The sequence below is a fragment of the Puntigrus tetrazona genome, unplaced genomic scaffold, assembly GCF_018831695.1.
Source record: "Puntigrus tetrazona isolate hp1 unplaced genomic scaffold, ASM1883169v1 S000000642, whole genome shotgun sequence".
NCBI lineage: Eukaryota > Metazoa > Chordata > Actinopteri > Cypriniformes > Cyprinidae > Puntigrus > Puntigrus tetrazona.
Genome location: NW_025048263.1, coordinates 57,318 through 76,264, shown reverse-complemented (window position 1 = coordinate 76,264; position 18,947 = coordinate 57,318). Strand labels below are relative to the sequence as shown.

The 18,947-nt window shown below is 42.8% G+C and overlaps 1 non-coding gene and 3 pseudogenes across 1 annotated transcript; all 4 read right to left on the bottom strand.

Moving 5' to 3' along the window:
- Positions 1–4,690: 4,690 nt before the first annotated feature.
- On the bottom strand, positions 4,691–4,813 carry LOC122334763 (annotated as a pseudogene).
- A 4,272-nt stretch (positions 4,814–9,085) lies between these two features.
- On the bottom strand, positions 9,086–9,204 carry LOC122334767 (annotated as a pseudogene).
- A 1,387-nt stretch (positions 9,205–10,591) lies between these two features.
- On the bottom strand, positions 10,592–10,708 carry LOC122334759 (annotated as a pseudogene).
- Positions 10,709–13,470: 2,762 nt separating this feature from the next.
- LOC122334771 lies at positions 13,471–13,589 on the bottom strand. Its single transcript, XR_006248810.1, has one exon. It is a non-coding gene; the product is annotated as a 5S ribosomal RNA (ribosomal RNA).
- Between the last annotated feature and the right edge of the window lie 5,358 nt (positions 13,590–18,947).

Here is an 18,947-nt window from a genome sequence, read left to right as displayed (position 1 = left end):
CTGGGATTACTGCAACGCCTCCTTGTTGGCCTCCCAGCCTCTGGGCAACCAGACCTCTCTCAGATGGTCCAGAATGCAGCGGCTAGGGTGGTCTTCAACTAACCAAGGAGGGCCCACGCTACACCTCTCTTCATTAGTTTACACTGGTTTCCTTATAGATGCCCGCATCAAAATTCAAATCCCTGATGCTGGCCTACAGGATAATCACAGGCTCCGCCTCCTCGTGCACTTACACTCACTGTAATTGAATCATATGTTCCCTCCAGGTGCCTACGCCTGCAAACGAAGCTGCCTTGCAGTGTCTTCACAAAAAGGCAAAATCACTCTGGCGACATCTTCACCTGGTCTGTTCCTCGCTGTAGGAAACGATCTGCCCATTACTACTAGGGCAGCAGAGTCACTAGCAGTAGTTCTCAAAACCAACTCAAAACTCATCTTTTCTGCTTGCACTGACCCAAATACTGATAGCACTCTCTTCTCTTCTCTCTTCTCCTGCTCCTTCCTATCCTTTTATTGTTTAAAAAAAAAAAAAAAAAAAAAAAAAAAGCCTTGTGTTCATGCTTAGGTAAGACAAGACTCTCTACTCAAGAGCACTTATGCACTACTCAGTCCTTTGCTGATATTAATTTGCTTCTATATGCCATCTCATTTGTACTGTGGATGCTGATAAAGGCGCCTGCTAAATGACTAAATGTAAATGTAAATGCAAAGCACTCAACGCTTATACAATCCGGAGCACAGGAGTGCCAGTAATGTACAACCACCACGATGGAACACTCCATTTCTCAGCCAAAGGCTTATCAAAACACCCATCGACATGAACAAAGAAACGCTGCCTCTGAGCGTATCACCTGGCAAACAAACTAAAACTTCTAAAAAGTTCTTTCACACGAACAAAATTAAATAAAACCTTTGACACTCCAGTTTAGCAATCGTAAAAAACTAAATAAATCAACAAAAACACCCACTGACATGAATAAAGAAACACCGCCTCGGAGGATCACGTGCACAAACAAACTAAAAGTAAAAAAACTAAAAAACTACAAATAAGTAAAATGAAATAAAAACGGAATCAATTATTAAACAATGCAAACATAGACTCAATTGAGTTCAACGATAATCGCGTTGATCCTGAAGACATGGATCAGCAACTGTTCAGGTCGTTTGATTAGGTCAGAGCTGAAATTTCACAGGAGTGGATGTGGTGGATCTTATTTGAGGATTCCTGACGAGGAAAAGGCAAATACGGATTTTGCAGTCAGGCACCCCCGAGAGGAAACAAATGGGGGGCCTAATGTCAAGGACTTGAAGGCTATCGTGTTTAGGATTTCTTTAAACGAATAAATAATTAGCTCTTCAAGCGTTGATTCTTGAATTTCTTAAATCATTTGTTTATTTATTTATTTTTTCCTGTGCAGTTTGTATCTGCGTTGTTGGACTGATAAACAAGACTGGCAACCTCTCAAGTCGTAAGAGAAGGGCCCGAAGTTGCAAAGGAACGCAGCTCCAAAGAGGTCGCTGTAGAGAGAGAGAGAAGGTCTGTCTATCGCCCCTGGAGTGAGAAAGCAAGAATGACGACGTTGAGCTGTCTCTCCGTCACAGCCACGTAAGCAGAAAGCAGGCGGCACAGAGAAGGGCAAAGCAAAGCAGCAGCAAATGTAAAAGGGTAAAGGAGCGAGCCAAAAGAGTCGGCCCTGGAGAAGAGCGTCATTGACTGGTGAAGGAAAAGCAAAGCTTACAGCACCTGGTATTCCAGGCGGTTCTCCCATCCAAGTACTAACCAGGCCTGCCCCTGCTTAGCTTCCAGATCGGACGAGATCGGGCGTGCTCAGTGGTATGGCTGCGGCGAAGCAGAAAAGCAGCTCAGCATGAAGCAGCTCACGCGAAAAGCAGCTCATGAAAGCAGCTCACAAAGCAGCCCGAACGCGCAGCTATATTTAAAGAAGGCACCGGCAGCAGGCCAAAGACGCACACCAGCTTTTCCACTCCACTCTTTTCTATGTCTTCTGCAACTTTCGACATTGTCTGCCCGAAAAAGGCGCCCCATCTGCAACTTGGCCGGAGCGCAGTGCGCTTACGCCGGGCCTCACCACGCCAAAACAACACGCCCATTTCCTTCTTTTTCACGCCTTCGTTCCTTACATCAATGCCTCCTTCCTTAATAAATCAACTCACTTTAATTCAGTTGAAGATAAACATCGCTGACGCTAAGAGCCACACTTGAGTGCAAGTAAACGCAAGTCTATTTCTCAACGATATCAAATTAATCAGGCACCTTTTATTTACATTTCAACCATATCCCTGTCAAAGCACCCAACGCTATATAATTCTGAGCACAGAGAAAGTCAGTAATGTACAACCACCACGATGAACACTCCATTTCCAGCCAAAGGCATCAAAACACCCATCGATATGAACAAAGAAACGCTGCCTCGAGCGATCACCTGGCAAACAAACTAAAACTTCTAAAAAGTTCTTTCACACACGGTAACAAAATTAAATAAACTTTGACACCTGTTTAGCAATCGTAAAACTAAATAAATCAATAAAAACACCCACTGACATGAATAAAGAAACACCGCTCGAGTGATCACGCGGTCAAACAAACTAAAAGTTAAAAAAAACACTAAAAACTACAACAAGCAAAATGAAATAAAACGGAATCAATTATTAAACAAATGCAAACATAGACCAATTGAGTTCAACGAATCGCTGATCCTGAAAGACATGGATCAGCATAATTCAGGTCGCTTGATTAGGGCTTCAGAGCTTGAAATTTACAGGAGAGTGATGTGGTGGATCTTATTTGAGGATTCCTGACGCAGGAAAAGGCAAATACGGATTTTGTAGTCAGGCACCTTGAGAGGAAAACAAATGGGGGGGCCTAATGTCAAGGGACTTAAAGCGCAGGAAAATCAGACTATACTTATCTATCAGAACACGCTATACAGATCCCCTCGTCCAGGCACTAGTCCTGGAGCAGACTGGATTACTGCAACGCCTCTCCATTGTTGGCCTCCCAGCCTCTACAACCAGACCTCTCTCAGATGGTCCAGAATGCAGCTGCCAGGGTGGCTCCTACGTAACCAAGGAGGGGCCCACGTCACACCCCTCTTCATTAGTTTACACTGGCTTCCTATAGATGCCTCGTGATCAAATTCAAATCCCTGATGCTGGCCTACAGGATAAACTACAGGCTCCGGGCCCTCGTAGTGACTTACACTCACTAATTGAATCTACATGTTCCTCTCCAGGTGCCTACGCCTGCAAACGTAAAGGCCTTTGCAGTGCCTTCACAAAAAGGTGCAAAATCACTCATGCGCACCTTCACCTGGTCTGTTCCTCGCTGGTGAAACGATCTGCCCATTACCACTAGGGCAGCAGAGTCACTAGCAGTCTTCAAAACCAACTCAAAATCACATCTTTTCTGTTTGCACTTGACCCAACATTGATAGCACTTCTCTTCTTCTTCTTCTCTTCTCCTTCTCTATCCTTTTGTATTGCCTAAAAAAAAAAAAAAAAAAAAAAAAAAAAAAAGCCTTGTGTCTCATGTTAGGTAAGACAAGACCTCACCCAAGAGCACTTATGCACTTACTGCCCTTTGCTGATATTAATTTGTTTCTATATGCCTACCTCATTTGTACGCCGCTTTGGATAAAGGCGCCTCTAAATGACTAAAATGTAAATGTAAATGCAAAGCACTCAACGCTATACAATTCGAGTACAGAGTGTCAGTAATGTACAACCACCACGATGAACACTCCATTTCTAGCCAAAGCAAGGATCAAAACACCCATCGACATGAATGAAAGAAACGCTGCTCGAGCGATCACCTGGCAAACAAACTAAAATCTCTAAAGTTCTTTCATACGAAACAAAATTAAATAAAACCTTTGACACCTGTTTAGCAATCGTAAACTAAATAAATCAATAAAAACACCCACTGACATGAATAAAGAAACACCGCTCGGAGTGATCACGTGTCAAATAAACTAAAAGTAAAAAAACTAAAAACTACAATAAGTAAAATGAAATAAAAACGGAATCAATTATTAAACAATGCAAACATAGACCAATTGAGTTCAACGATCGTTGATCCTAAAGACATGGATCAGCATGTTCAGGTCGTTTGATTAGGGTCAGAGCTGAAATTTACAGGAGAGGATGTGGTGGATCTTATTTGAGGATTCCTGACGCAGGAAAAGGCAAATACGGATTTTGTAGTCAGGCACCCCGAGAGGAAACAAATGGGGGCCTAATGTCGGGAAGGACTTAAAGCGGCGTGCCTAGGATTTCTTTAAACGAATAAATAATTAGCTCTTTCGGTTGATTCTTGAATTTCTTAAATCATTTGTTTATTTATTTATTTTTTCCCGGTGCAGTTTGCATCTCAAGCGCTGACTGACAAACAAGACTGGCAACCTCTCAAGTCGAAGAGAAGGGCCCGAGTTGCAAAGGAACGTGCAGCTCAAAGAGGTCGCTGAAGAGAGAGAGAGAAGGTCTGTCTATCGCCCCCTGGAGGAGAAAGCAAGAATGACGACGTTGAGCTGTCCTCCGTCACAGCGACGAAGCAGAAAGGCGGCACAGAGAAGGGCAAAGCAAAGCAGCAGCAAATGTAAAAGGGTAAAGGAGCGAGCCAAAAGAGTCGGCCCCGGAGAAGAGCGCCGCTGACTGGTGAAGGAAAAGCAAAAGCTTACAGCACCTGGTATTCCCAGGCGGTCTCCCATCCAAGTACTAACCAGGCCCGCCCCTGCTTAGCTTCCCTAGATCGGACGAGATCGGGCGTGCGGCTTCAGGTGGTATGGCTGTGAGCGCAAAGCAGCCCGCGAATGCGCGAGCTATTTAAAGAAGGCACCGCAGCAGGCCAAAGACGCACACCAGCTTTTCCACTCCACTCTTTTCATGTCTTCTGCAACTCTTCGACATTGTCTGCCCGAGAAAAAGGCGCCCACCGCAACTTGCGGGGAGCGCGCGCTTACGCCGCCTCACCACGCCAAAACAACACGCCCATTTCTTCTTTTCACGCCTTCGTCCCTACATCAATGCCTTCCTTCCTTAATAAATCAACTCACACATTAATTCAGTTGGAAGACAAACATCGCTGACGCTTTCGAGCCACACTGAGTGCAAGTAAACGCAAGTCTATTTCTCAACGATATCAAATTAATCAGGCACCTTTATTTACATTTCAACCATATCCTGTCAAAGCACTCAACGCTATACAATTCGGAGTACAGAGTGTCAGTAATGTACAACCACCACGATGAACACTCCATTTCAGCCAAAGGCGATCAAAACACCCATCGACATGAACAAAGAAACGCTGCTCGGAGCGATCACCTGGCAAACAAACTAAAACTTCTAAAAGTTCTTTCACACGAACAAAATTAAATAAAACCTTTGACACCTGTTTAGCAATCGTAAAAAACTAAATAAATCAATAAAAACACCCACTGACATGAATAAAGAAACACCGTTCGGAGTGATCACGTGTCAAACAAACTAAAAAGTAAAAAAAAACTAAAAACTACAACAAGTAAATGAAATAAAAACGGAATCAATTATTAAACAATGCAAACATAGACCAATTGAGTTCAACGAATCGTTGATCCTGAAGACATGGATCAGCATGTTCAGGTCGTTTGATTAGGGTCAGAGCTGAAATTTACAGGAGAGTGGATGTGGTGGATCTTATTTGAGGATTCCTGACGAGGAAAAGGCAAATACGGATTTTGTAGTCAGGCACCTTATGAGAGGAAACAAATGGGGGCCTAATGTCGGGACTTAAAGCGGCAGGAAAATCAGACCATACTTATCAGAACACGCTACACAGATCCCTCGCCCAGGCACTAGTCCTGAGCAGACTGGATTACTGCAACGCCCTCCTTGCTGGCCTCCCAGCCTCTACAACCAGACCTCTTCAGATGGTCCAGAATGCAGCGGCTAGGGTGGTCTTCAACGCAACCAAGGAGGGCCCACGCCACACCCCCTCTTCATTAGTTTACACTGGCTTCCTATAGATGCCCGCATCAAATTCAAATCCCTGATGCTGGCCTACAGGACAATCACAGGCTCCGCTCTCCTCATGACTTACACTCACTAATTGAATCATATGTTCCTCTCCAGGTGCCTACGCCTGCAAACGAAAGGCGCCTTGCAGTGCCTTCACAAAAAGGTGCAAAATCACTCTTATGCACCTTCACCTGGTCTGTTCCTCGCTGCAGGAACGATCTGCCCATTACCACTAGGCAGCAGAGTCACTAGCAGTCTTCAAAAAACAACTCAAAACTCATCTTTTTCGTTTGCACTTGACCCAACATTGATAGCACTTCTCTTCTTCTTCTTCTTCTCCTGCTCCTTCCTATCCTTTATTGTTTAAAAAAAAAAAAAAAAAAAAAAAAAAAAAAAAGCCTTGTGTCTCGTGTAGGTAAGACAAGACCCTACTCAAGAGCACTTATGCACTACTGCCTCTTTGCTGATATTAATTTGCTTCTATATGCCTACCTCATTTGTACGTCATTGGATAAAGGCGTCTGCTAAATGACTAAATGTAAATGTAAATGCAAAGCACTCAACGCTATACAATCTGAGCACAGAGTGTCAGTAATGTACAACCACCACGATGAACACTCCATTTCCAGCCAAAGGCGATCAAAACACCCATCGACATGAACAAAGAAACGCTGCTCGGAGCGATCACCTGGCAAACAAACTAAAACTTCTAAAAGTTCTTTCACACGAACAAAAATTAAATAAAACCTTTGACACCTGTTTAGCAATCGTAAAAACTAAATAAATCAATAAAAACACCCACTGACATGAATAAAGAAACACCGCTCGAGGATCACGCGTCAAACAAACTAAAAAGTAAAAAAAAAAAAACTAAAAACTACAACAAGTAAAATGAAATATAAAACGGAATCAATTATTAAACAATGCAAACATAGACCAATTGAGTTCAACGAATCGTTGATCCTGAAGACATGGATCAGCATGTTCAGGTCGCTTGATTAGGTCAGAGCTGAAATTTACAGGAGAGTGGATGTGGTGGATCTTATTTGAGGATTCCTGACGCAGGAAAAGGCAAATACGGATTTTGTAGTCAGGCACCCTAGAGGAAACAAATGGGGGCCTAATGTCGAGAAGGACTTAAAGCGGCCGTGCAGGATTTCTTTTAAACGAATAAATAATTAGCTCTTCGTTGATTCTGAATTTCTTAAATCATTTGTTTATTTATTTATTTTTTCCCCGGTGCAGTTTGCATTCAAGCGGTTGGACTGACAAACAAGACTGGCAACCTCTCAAGTCGGGTTAGAAGGGCCTGGAAGTTGCAAAGGAACGTGCAGCTCTAAAGAGGTCGCCAGAGAGAGAGAAGGTCTGTCTATCGCTCCCTGGAGGAGAAAGCAAGAATGACGACGTTGAGCTGTCCTCCGCCACAGCGACGCCGAAGCAGAAAGGCGCACAGAGAAGGGGCAAAGCAAAGCAGCAGCAAATGTAAAGGGTAAAGGAGCGAGCCAAAAGAGTCGGCCCTGGAGAAGAGCGCCGCTGACTGGTGAAGGAAAAGCAAAAGCTTACAGCACCTGGTATTCCCAGGCGGTCTCCCATCCAAGTACTAACCAGGCCACCCTGCTTAGCTTCCAGATCGGACGAGATTGGGCGTGCTTCAGGGTGGTATGGTCAGAGCGCGAAAGCGCAACCAGCCTGAAATGCGAGCTATTTAAAGAAGGCACCGCAGCAGGCCAAAGACGCACACCAGCTTTTCACTCCACTCTTTTCATGTCTTCTGCAACTCTTCGACATTGTCTGCCCTGAGAAAAAGGCGCCCACCGGCAAACTTGGCCGGAGCGCGGCGTTACGCCTCGCCTCACCACGCCAAAACAACACGCCCATTTCCCTTCTTTTTCACGCCTTCGCCCCTACATCAATTCCTTCCTTCCTTAATAAATCAACTCACTTTAATTCAGTTGAAGACAAACATCGCTGACGCTGCGAGCCACACTGAGTGCAAGTAAACGCAAGTCTATTTCTCAACGATATCAAATTAATCAGGCACCTTTATTTACATTTCAACCATATCCTGTCAAAGCACTCAACGCTATACAATTCGGAGTACAGAGTGTCAGTAATGTACAACCACCACGATGAACACTCCATTTCCAGCTAAAGGCGATCAAACACACCCATCGACATGAACAAAGAAACGCTCGCCTGAGCGATCACCTGGCAAACAAACTAAAACTTCTAAAAGTTCTTTCACACGAACAAAATTAAATAAAACCTTGACACCTGTTTAGCAATCGTAAAAACTAAATAAATCAATAAAAACACCCACTGACATGAATAAAGAAACACCGCTCGGAGTGATCACGTATCAAACAAACTAAAAGTAAAAAAAAAAACTAAAAACTACAACAAGTAAAATGAAATAAAACGGAATCAATTATTAAACAATGCAAACATAGACCAATTGAGTTCAACGAATCGTTGATCCTGAAGACATGGATCAGCATGTTCAGGCCGTTTGATTAGGGTCAGAGCTGAAATTTACAGGAGAGTGGATGTGGTGGATCTTATTTGAGGATTCTGACGCAGGAAAAGGCAAATACGGATTTTGTAGTCAGGCACCTCAGAGAGGAAACAAAATGGGGGCCTAATGTCGAAGGACTTAAAGCGGCGTGCCTAGGATTTCTTTAAACGAATAAATAATTAGCTCTTCGGTTGATTCTTGAATTTCTTAAATCATTTGTTTATTTATTTATTTTTTCCCGGTGCAGTTTGTATCAAGCGGTTGGACTGACAAACAAGACTGGCAACCTCTCAGAGTCGAAGAGAAGGGCCCGGTTGCAAAGGAACGCAGCAGCTCTAAAGAGGTCGCTGTAGAGAGAGAAGGTCTGTCTATCGCTCCCTGGAGGAGAAAGCAAGAATGACGACGTTGAGCTGTCCTCCGTCACAGCGACATGCAAGCAGAAAGGCGGCGTACAGAGAAGGGCAAAGCAAAGCAGCAGCAAATGTAAAGGGTAAAGGAGCGAGCCAAAAGAGTCGGCCCCTGGAGAAGAGCGCCGCTGACTGGTGAAGGAAAAGCAAAAGCTTACAGCACCTGGTATTCCCAGGCGGTCTCCCCATCCAAGTACTAACCAGGCCCGCCTGCTTAGCTTCCGAGATCGGACGAGATCGGGCGTGCTCAGGGTGGTATGGCCAGTGCGAAAGCAGCCAGCGAATGCGAGCTATTTAAAAGAAGGCACCGACAGCAGGCCAAAGACGCACACCAGCTTTTCCACTCCACTCTTTTCATGTCTTCTGCAACTCTTCGACATTGTCTGCCCGAGAAAAAGGCGCCCAACGGCAAACTTGGCGGAGCGCGCGCTCGCCGGCCCTCACCACGCCAAAACAACACGCCCATTTCCTTCTTTTTCACGCCGTCCCTACATCAATGCCTTCCTTCCTTAATAAATCAACTCACTTTAATTCAGTTGGAAGACAAACATCGCTGACGCTGCGAGCCACACTGAGTGCAAGTAAACGCAAGTCTATTTCTCAACGATATCAAATTAATCAGGCACCTTTATTTACATTTCAACCATATCCTGTCAAAGCACTCAACGCTTATACAATTCGGAGCACAGAGTGTCAGTAATGTACAACCACCACGATGAACACTCCATTTCTCAGCTAAAGGCGATCAAACACCCATCGACATGAACAAAGAAACGTCGTTCGCTCGAGCGATCACCTGGCAAACAAACTAAAACTTCTAAAAGTTCTTTCACACGAACAAAATTAAATAAAACCTTTGACACCTGTTTAGCAATCGTAAAAACTAAATAAATCAATAAAAACACCCACTGACATGAATAAAGAAACACCGCTCGAGTGATCACGTGTCAAACAAACTAAAAGTAAAAAAACTAAAAACTACAGCAAACAAGTAAAATGAAATAAAAACGGAATCAATTATTAAACAAATGCAAACATAGACCAATTGAGTTCAACGAATCGTTGATCCTGAAGACATGGATCAGCATGTTCAGGTCGTTTGATTAGGGTCAGAGCTGAAATTTACAGGAGAGTGGATGTGGTGATCTTATTTGAGGATTCCTGACGCAGGAAAAAGGCAAATCGGATTTTGTAGTCAGGCACCCCGAGAGGAAACAAATGGGGGCCTAATGTCGAAGGACTTAAAGCGCCGTGCCTAGGATTTCTTTAACGAATAAATAATTAGCTCACTCGTTGATTCTTGAATTTCTTAAATCATTTGTTTATTTATTTATTTTTTCCCGGTGCAGTTTGTATTCAAGCCAGTTGGACTGACAAACAAGACTGGCAACCTCTCAAGTCGAAGAGAAGGGCCTGAGTTGCAAGGAACGTGCAGCTCTAAAGAGGTCGCTGAAGAGAGAGAGGTCTGTCTATCGCTCCCCTGGAGGAGAAAGCAAGAATGACGACGTTGAGCTGTCCTCCGTCACAGCAGCGAAGCAGAAAAGGCGGCACAGAGAAGGTGCAAAGCAAAGCAGCAGCAAATGTAAAAGGGTAAAGGAGCGAGCCAAAAGAGTCGGCCCCTGGAGAAGAGCGCCGCTGACTGGTGAAAAGAAAAGCAAGCTTACAGCACCTGGTATTCCCAGGCGGTCTCCCATCCAAGTACTAACCAGGCCCCCCTGCTTAGCTTCCGAGATCGGACCGAGATCGGGCGTGCTCAGGTGGTATGGCCGTAAGCAAAAGCAGCCCGCGAATGCGAGCTATTTAAAGAAGGCACCGCAGCAGGCCAAAGACGCACACCAGCTTTTCACTCCACTCTTTCATGTCTTCTGCAAAACCTTCGACATTGTCTGCCCGAGAAAAAGCGCTCCCACCGCAAACTTGGCCGGAGCGCGCGCTTACGCCGCCTCTCACCACGCCAAAACAACACGCCCATTTCCTTTCTTTTTCACGCCTTCGTCCCTACATCAATGCCTTCCTTCCTTAATAAATCAACTCCACATTAATTCAGTTGGAAGACAAACATCGCTGACGCCAAGTGAGCCACACTGAGTGCAAGTAAAACGCAAGTCTATTTCTCAACGATATCAAATTAATCAGGCACCTTTATTTACATTTCAACCATATCCTGTCAAAGCACTCAACGCTATACAATTGGAGCACAGAGTGTCAGTAATGTACAACCACCACGATGAACACTCCATTTCCAGCTAAAGGCGATCAAAACACCCATCGACATGAACAAAGAAACGTCGCTCTCGAGCGATCACCTGGCAAACAAACTAAAACTTCTAAAAGTTCTTTCACACGTAACAAAATTAAATAAAACCTTTGACACCTGTTTAGCAATCGTAAAAACTAAATAAATCAATAAAAACACCCACTGACATGAATAAAGAAACACCCGCTCGAGTGATCACGTGTCAAACAAACTAAAAGTAAAAAAAAAACTAAAAACTACAACAAGTAAAATGAAATAAAAAGCGGAATCAATTATTAAACAATGCAAACATAGACCAATTGAGTTCAACGAATCGTTGATCCTGAAGACATGGATCAGCATGTTCAGGTCGTTTGATTAGGGTCAGAGCTGAAATTTACAGGAGAGTGGATGTGGTGGATCTTATTTGAGGATTCCTGACGTGAGGAAAAGGCAAATACGGATTTTGTAGTCAGGCACCCCGAGGGAAACAAATGGGGGCCTAATGTCGAAGGACTTAAAGCGGCAGGAAAATCAGACCATACTTATCAGAACACGCTACACAGATCCTCGTCCAGGCACTAGTCCTGAGGCAGACTGGATTACTGCAACGCCCTCCTTGCTGGCCTCCCAGCCTCTACAACCAGACCTCTTCAGATGGTCCAGAATGCAGCGGCTAGGGTGGTCTTCAACGAACCAAGGAGGGCCCCACGCTCACCCTCTCTTCATTAGTTTACACTGGCTTCCCATAGATGCCTCATCAAATTCAAATCCCTGATGCTGGCCTCACAGGATAATCACAGGCTCCGCTCCCTCGTACTTACACTCACTAATTGAATCATATGTTCCCCTCTCAGGTGCCTACGCTCTGCAAACGAAGGCGCCTTGCAGTGCCTTCACAAAAGGTGCAAAATCACTCTTGCGCACCTTCACCTGGTCTGTTCCTCGCTGGTGGAACGATCTGCCCATTACCACTAGGGGCAGCAGAGTCACTAGCAGTCTTCAAAACCAACTCAAAACTCATCTTTTTCGTTTGCACTTGACCCAACATTGATAGCACTCTCTTCTTCTTCTTCTTCTCCTGCTGCCTTCCTATCCTTTTTATTTTTAAAAAAAAAAAAAAAAAAAAAAAAAAAAAAAAAAAAAAGCCTTGTGTCTGCGTTAGGTAAGACAAGACCCCACTCAAGAGCACTTATGCACTACTGCCCTTTTGCTGATATTAATTTGCTTCTATATGCTCACCTCATTTGTAACGCCGCTTTGGATAAAGGCGCTCTGCTAAATGACTAAATGTAAATGTAAATGCAAAGCACTCAACGCTATACAATCTGAGCACAGAGTGTCAGTAATGTACAACCACCACGATGAACACTCCATTTCCAGCTAAAGGCGATCAAAACACCCATCGACATGAACAAAGAAACGCTGCTCGAGCGATCACCTGGCAAACAAACTAAAACTTCTAAAGTTCTTTCACACGAACAAAATTAAATAAAACCTTTGACACCTGTTTAGCAATCGTGAAAAACTAAATAAATCAATAAAAACACCCACTGACATGAATAAAGAAACACCGTTCGGAGTGATCACGCGTGTCAAACAAACTAAAAGTAAAAAAAAACTAAAAACTACAACAAGTAAAATGAAATAAAACGGAATCAATTATTAAACAATGCAAACATAGACTAATTGAGTTCAACGAATCGTTGATCCTGAAGACATGGATCAGCATGTTCAGGTCGTTTGATTAGGGTCAGAGCTGAAATTTACAGGAGAGTGGATGTGTGGATCTTATTTGAGGATTCCTGACGAGGAAAAGGCAAATACGGATTTTGTAGTCAGGCACCCGAGAGGAAACAAATGGGGGCCTAATGTCGAAGGACTTAAAGCGGCCGTGCCTAGGATTTCTTTAAACGAATAAATAATTAGCTCTTCGGTTGATTCTTGCATTTCTTAAATCATTTGTTTATTTATTTATTTTTTCCCGGTGCAGTTTGCATTCAGCGGTTGGACTGACAAACAAGACTGGCAACCTCTCAAGTCAAGAGAAGGGCCCGAGTTGCAAAGGAACGTGCAGCTCTAAAGAGGTCGCTGAAGAGAGAGAGAGAAGGTCTGTCTATCGCTCCCTGGAGGAGAAAGCAAGAATGACGACGTTGAGCTGTCCTCCGTCACAGCGACAAGCAGAAAGGCGGCACAGAGAAGGGCAAAGCAAAGCAGCAGCAAATGTAAAGGGTAAAGGAGCGAGCCAAAAGAGTCGGCCCTGGAGAAGAGCGCTCGCTGACTGGTGAAGGAAAAGCAAAAGCTTACAGCACCTGGTATTCCCAGGCGGTCTCCCATCCAAGTACTAACCAGGCCCACCCCTGCTTAGCTTCCAAGATCGGACGAGATCGGGCGTGCTCAGGGTGGTATGGCCGTAAGGAAAGCAGCCCGCGAATGCGAGCTATTTAAAGAAGGCACCGCAGCAGGCCAAAGACGCGCACACCAGCTTTTCCACTCCACTCTTTTCATGTCTTCTGCAACTCTTCGACATTGTCTGCCCGAGAAAAGGCGCCCCACCGCAAACTTGGCGGATGCGCGGCGTTACGCCGCCTCACCACGCCGCCCCTCACCACGCCAAACAACACGTCCATTTCCCCTTCTTTTCACGCCTTCGTCCTTACATCAATGCCTTCCTTCCTTAATAAATCAACTCACATTAATTCAGTTGGAAGACAAACATCGCTGACGCTGCGAGCCACACTGAGTGCAAGTAAACGCAAGTCTATTTCTCAACGATATCAAATTAATCAGGCACCTTTATTTACATTTCAACCATATCCTGTCAAAGCACTCAACGCTATACAATTCGGAGCACAGAGTGTCAGTAATGTACAACCACCACGATGAACACTCCATTTCCAGCTAAAGGCGATCAAAACACCCATCGACATGAACAAAGAAACGCGTCGTTCGGAGCGATCACCTGGCAAACAAACTAAAACTTCTAAAAGTTCTTTCACACGAACAAAATTAAATAAAACCTTTGACACCTGTTTAGCAATCGTAAAAACTAAATAAATCAATAAAAACACCCACTGACATGAATAAAGAAACACCGCTCGGAGTGATCACGCGTGTCAAACAAACTAAAAGTAAAAAAAACTAAAAACTACAACAAGTAAAATGAAATAAAAACGAATCAATTATTAAACAATGCAAACATAGACCAATTGAGTTCAACGAATCGTTGATCCTGAAGACATGGATCAGCATGTTCAGGTCGTTTGATTAGGTCAGAGCTGAAATTTACAGGAGAGTGGATGTGGTGGATCTTATTTGAGGATTCCTGACGCAGGAAAAGGCAAATACGGATTTTGTAGTCAGGCACCCCGAGAGGAAACAAATGGGGGCCTAATGTCGAGAAGACTTAAAGCGGCAGGAAAATCAGACCATACTTATCAGAACACGCTACACAGATCCTCGCCCAGGCACTAGTCCTGAGCAGACTGGATTACTGCAACGCCTCCTTGCTGGCCTCCCAGCCTCTACAACCAGACCTCTTCAGATGGTCCAGAATGCAGCGGCTAGGGTGGTCTTCACCGAACCAAGGAGGGCCCACGTCCACACCCCTCTTCATTAGTTTACACTGGCTTCCTATAGATGCCCGCATCAAATTCAAATCCCTGATGCTGGCCTACAGGACAATCACAGGCTCCGCTCCTCAGACTTACACTCACTAATTGAATCATATGTTCCCTCCAGGTGCCTCGCGCCTGCAAACGAAAGGCGTCTTGCAGTGCCTTCACAAAAAGGTGCAAAATCACTCTTGGCGCACCTTCACCTGGTCTGTTCCTCGCTGGTGGAACGATCTGCCCATTACCACTAGGGCAGCAGAGTCACTAGCAGTCTTCAAAACCAACTCAAAACTCATCTTTTTCGCTTGCACTTGACCCAACATTGATAGCACTCTCTTCTTCTTCTTCTTCTCTGCTCCTTCCTATCCTTTCCTTGTTTAAAAAAAAAAAAAAAAAAAAAAAAAAAAAAAAAGCCTTGTGTCTGCGTTAGGTAAGACAAGACTCCCACTCAAGAGCACTTATGCACTACTGCCCTTTTGCTGATATTAATTTGCTTCTATATGCCTACACTCTCATTTGTGCGTCGCTTTGGATAAAGGCGTCTGCTAAATGACTAAATGTAAATGTAAATGCAAAGCACTCAACGCTTATACAATTCGGAGCACAGAGTGTCAGTAATGTACAACCACCACGATGAACACTCCATTTCAGCTAAAAGCGATCAAAACACCCATCGACATGAACAAAGAAACGCTGCTCGAGCGATCACCTGGCAAACAAACTAAAACTTCTAAAAGTTCTTTCACACGAACAAAATTAAATAAAACCTTTGACACCTGTTTAGCAATCGTAAAACTAAATAAATCAATAAAAACACCCACTGACATGAATAAAGAAACACCGTTCGGAGTGATCACGTGTCAAACAAACTAAAAGTAAAAAAAAAACTAAAAACTACAACAAGTAAAATGAAATAAAACGGAATCAATTATTAAACAATGCAAACATAGACCAATTGAGTTCAACGAATCGTTGATCCTGAAGACATGGATCAGCATGTTCAGGTCGTTTGATTAGGGTCAGAGCTGAAATTTACAGGAGAGTGGATGTGGTGGATCTTATTTGAGGATTCCTGACGCAGGAAAAGGCAAATACGGATTTTGTAGTCAGGCACCCCGAGAGGAAACAAATGGGGGCCCTAATGTCGATGAGGACTTAAAAGCTGCCGTGCCTAGGATTTCTTTAAAACGAATAAATAATTAGCTCTTCGGTTGATTCTTGAATTTCTTAAATCATTTGTTTATTTATTTATTTTTTCCCGGTGCAGTTTGCATTCAAGCGGTTGGACTGACAAACAAGACTGGCAACCTCTCAAGTCGAAGAGAAGGGCCCGAGTTGCAAAGGAACGCAGCTCTAAAGAGGTCGCTGTAGAGAGAGAGAAGGTCTGTCTATCGCTCCCTGGAGGAGAAAGCAAGAATGACGACGTTGAGCTGTCCTCCGTCACAGCGACGAAGCAGAAAGGCGGCACAGAGAAGGGCAAAGCAAAGCAGCAGCAAATGTAAAAGGGTAAAGGGAGCGAGCCAAAAGAGTCGGCCCCTGGAGAAGAGCGCCGCTGACTGGTGAAGGAAAAGCAAAAGCTTACAGCACCTGGTATTCCCAGGCGGTCTCCCATCCAAGTACTAACCAGGCCCGCCCCTGCTTAGCTTCCGAGATCGGACGAGATCGGGCGCTGCATTTTTTTTTTTTTTTTTTTTTTTATTATCAAAAGTATCAAATCAATACAACTCATTAACACAGTGTGACATAGCCATTCATACAATAAACGCAAAATCCTCCATTCAAATTTTCACATCACCAAACATTTACACATATAATCATCCTATGTCATTTAACATTACAAATATAATTCTCCATCTTTAGAAATTTAAACTCAATCCTCCTTTGTCTTCCACAGATATAAGTCTATATCCATTAATAAAAGCTTTTCAAAACATCTTTGCTCAGATATTTCCACATTAGATAAATACTTTTTCCACAACAGTCCTGAACATCACAGCTACGTCCACTTTTTTCCCTTCATAATATGCCAAATTCCTCCCTCGCCCATATTGTACTACCTTGCATGACTTAAAATAAAGTTACACAAATTAACCTTCTTATCCTTATGATTCATACATTTCACCAAATAAAAACAATTTTTTCCATTCATTTCCTGTTACATCTTTTCCCCCATTCCTCCTTTACCACATTTTTCAATTTTTCATGAAACACAACAAGCTCTTTGCATTCAAAAAGATATGCATCAAAGTCTCCGGGTCAATCTTACATACATCACATTCTCTGTTCACATTCTTATTTATTTGATGAATTACCACCTTTGTATATATTCTATTATGTCTTAATTTGAAGTCTAAATTTTCACAGTCCAGTCCATTATATTTCACACTTTAAATTCTTCCATATTGTTTTAACGTTAAATCCTGGGAAGAGTTTTGGCCAAACAGCTTCTGATGCAGGCAATTTAATTTCCTTTTCAGGAATATTTTATATATCAGCTTAGTATTTATATCAGCTAAAGGTTTCTTTTACCATTTTCAACATAAAACATTTCTGGCATTCCCAATTTCCCGGTTTAACTGCTTTCCTCTCAATCCCTTCCACCCAGCTCCTGGGCAAAACTTATTTTAATGTTTTCACATACAGAGTCCACTTTTGATTTTTCAATTTCCTCATCCCACTCTACCACATAATCATAAATGGCTCTGTTTGTAAAAACCTTTTATGTATTCATAAGCCATATCCTTTACCTGTCTTACTCCTGCTTTCATGTACAGTCTATTATAAAACATTTTCCTTTCATCCGTATCTTTGGGTTCAAAAATATTGGCTGCTTGTGTATTTGGTTTATATTTTCACACTGCATTTCTCGACATTCACTAAAAATTCAGACCATGCACTCAATACTTCTTTATAAAACAGTGGCATATCTTCAATCATTGGCTTCTTTAAGGCCATGAATATCCCTTCTTCTCCACAACCACTACTTTTGTCCAGAAGATCTCTCATAAAACCCTTCCATCCATATTCCACTTTATCATATAAGTACTTCTTTATTGTTTTCACTCTTACTGCTTTCCTTTTACATCTAAATCAATCAGCCTCAACCCCACCCTCCTTGTAATCTGCTATTAATGTTTTTGTTGATATTTTCACTCCTTTCCCCCTCCACAAAAATGTGTTCACAACCTCCCTCATTTCATTCAACACCCAATCCGTAGATCAATTACTCCCATCACATAATTACATTTAACAAGCAATAGTGAATTAACTACAACTACCATTCCTCTTAATCTTAAATCTCTTAATCTCCAAAACTGTAAAACCTGTTTTATTTTATTTAAAATCCCAGTCCATGTAGCATCTCTCGCCTCTTTGCATTTACTCCTATATTCACACCTAAAATCTTTATATATTCTTTTCGCTACTTTAAAAGGAATATCTTGTCCTTCTATATCTGTTCCACCTACACTCATTATTTCTGATTTATCAACATTTATTTTAGCACCTGATGCTTTACCGTATGTTTCCATATGTTTCATTACCCTATTTATACTCTCTCTATCTTTGACTGTAAATGTTGTGTCATCTGCATACTGATGAATTATGCTCATTCCCCATATGGAATTTGATTCCTTTTATTTCCTTATCTTTTTAACTAATGTTGCCAAAGGATCAGCCGTTATCGAATACAGCAATGCCGTACAACGGACATCCCTGCCTAACTGACCTCTCTATAGGAAATGAGTCTGTTAAAACACCATTAATCTTTACACAACTTTTTGAATTACTATACAACAACTTTATCCATCTTAAAATCCTCTCCCCCGAACCGAATCTTCTCATTACTTGCTCTATAAAACTGTGCTCTACCCTATCAAATGCCTTATTTAAATCCATACTTAAAATCAAACCCCTCCCCATCCTTTTCCCATTTTGTCCACAACATCTCTTATTGTGCACACTGTATCTGAAATATCCCTGCCTGGTATACTATATGCTTGACTTGGTGATATTATACTCCCCACTATCTCTTTTATTCTATTTGCCAGTACTTTTGTCAGTATCTTATAATCTGTATTTAAAAGGCTCAAAGGCCTGTAATTTTCCAACTTAAGCCGACTACCTTTATTTTTATACAAGATATTGATTACCCCTAAAGTCAA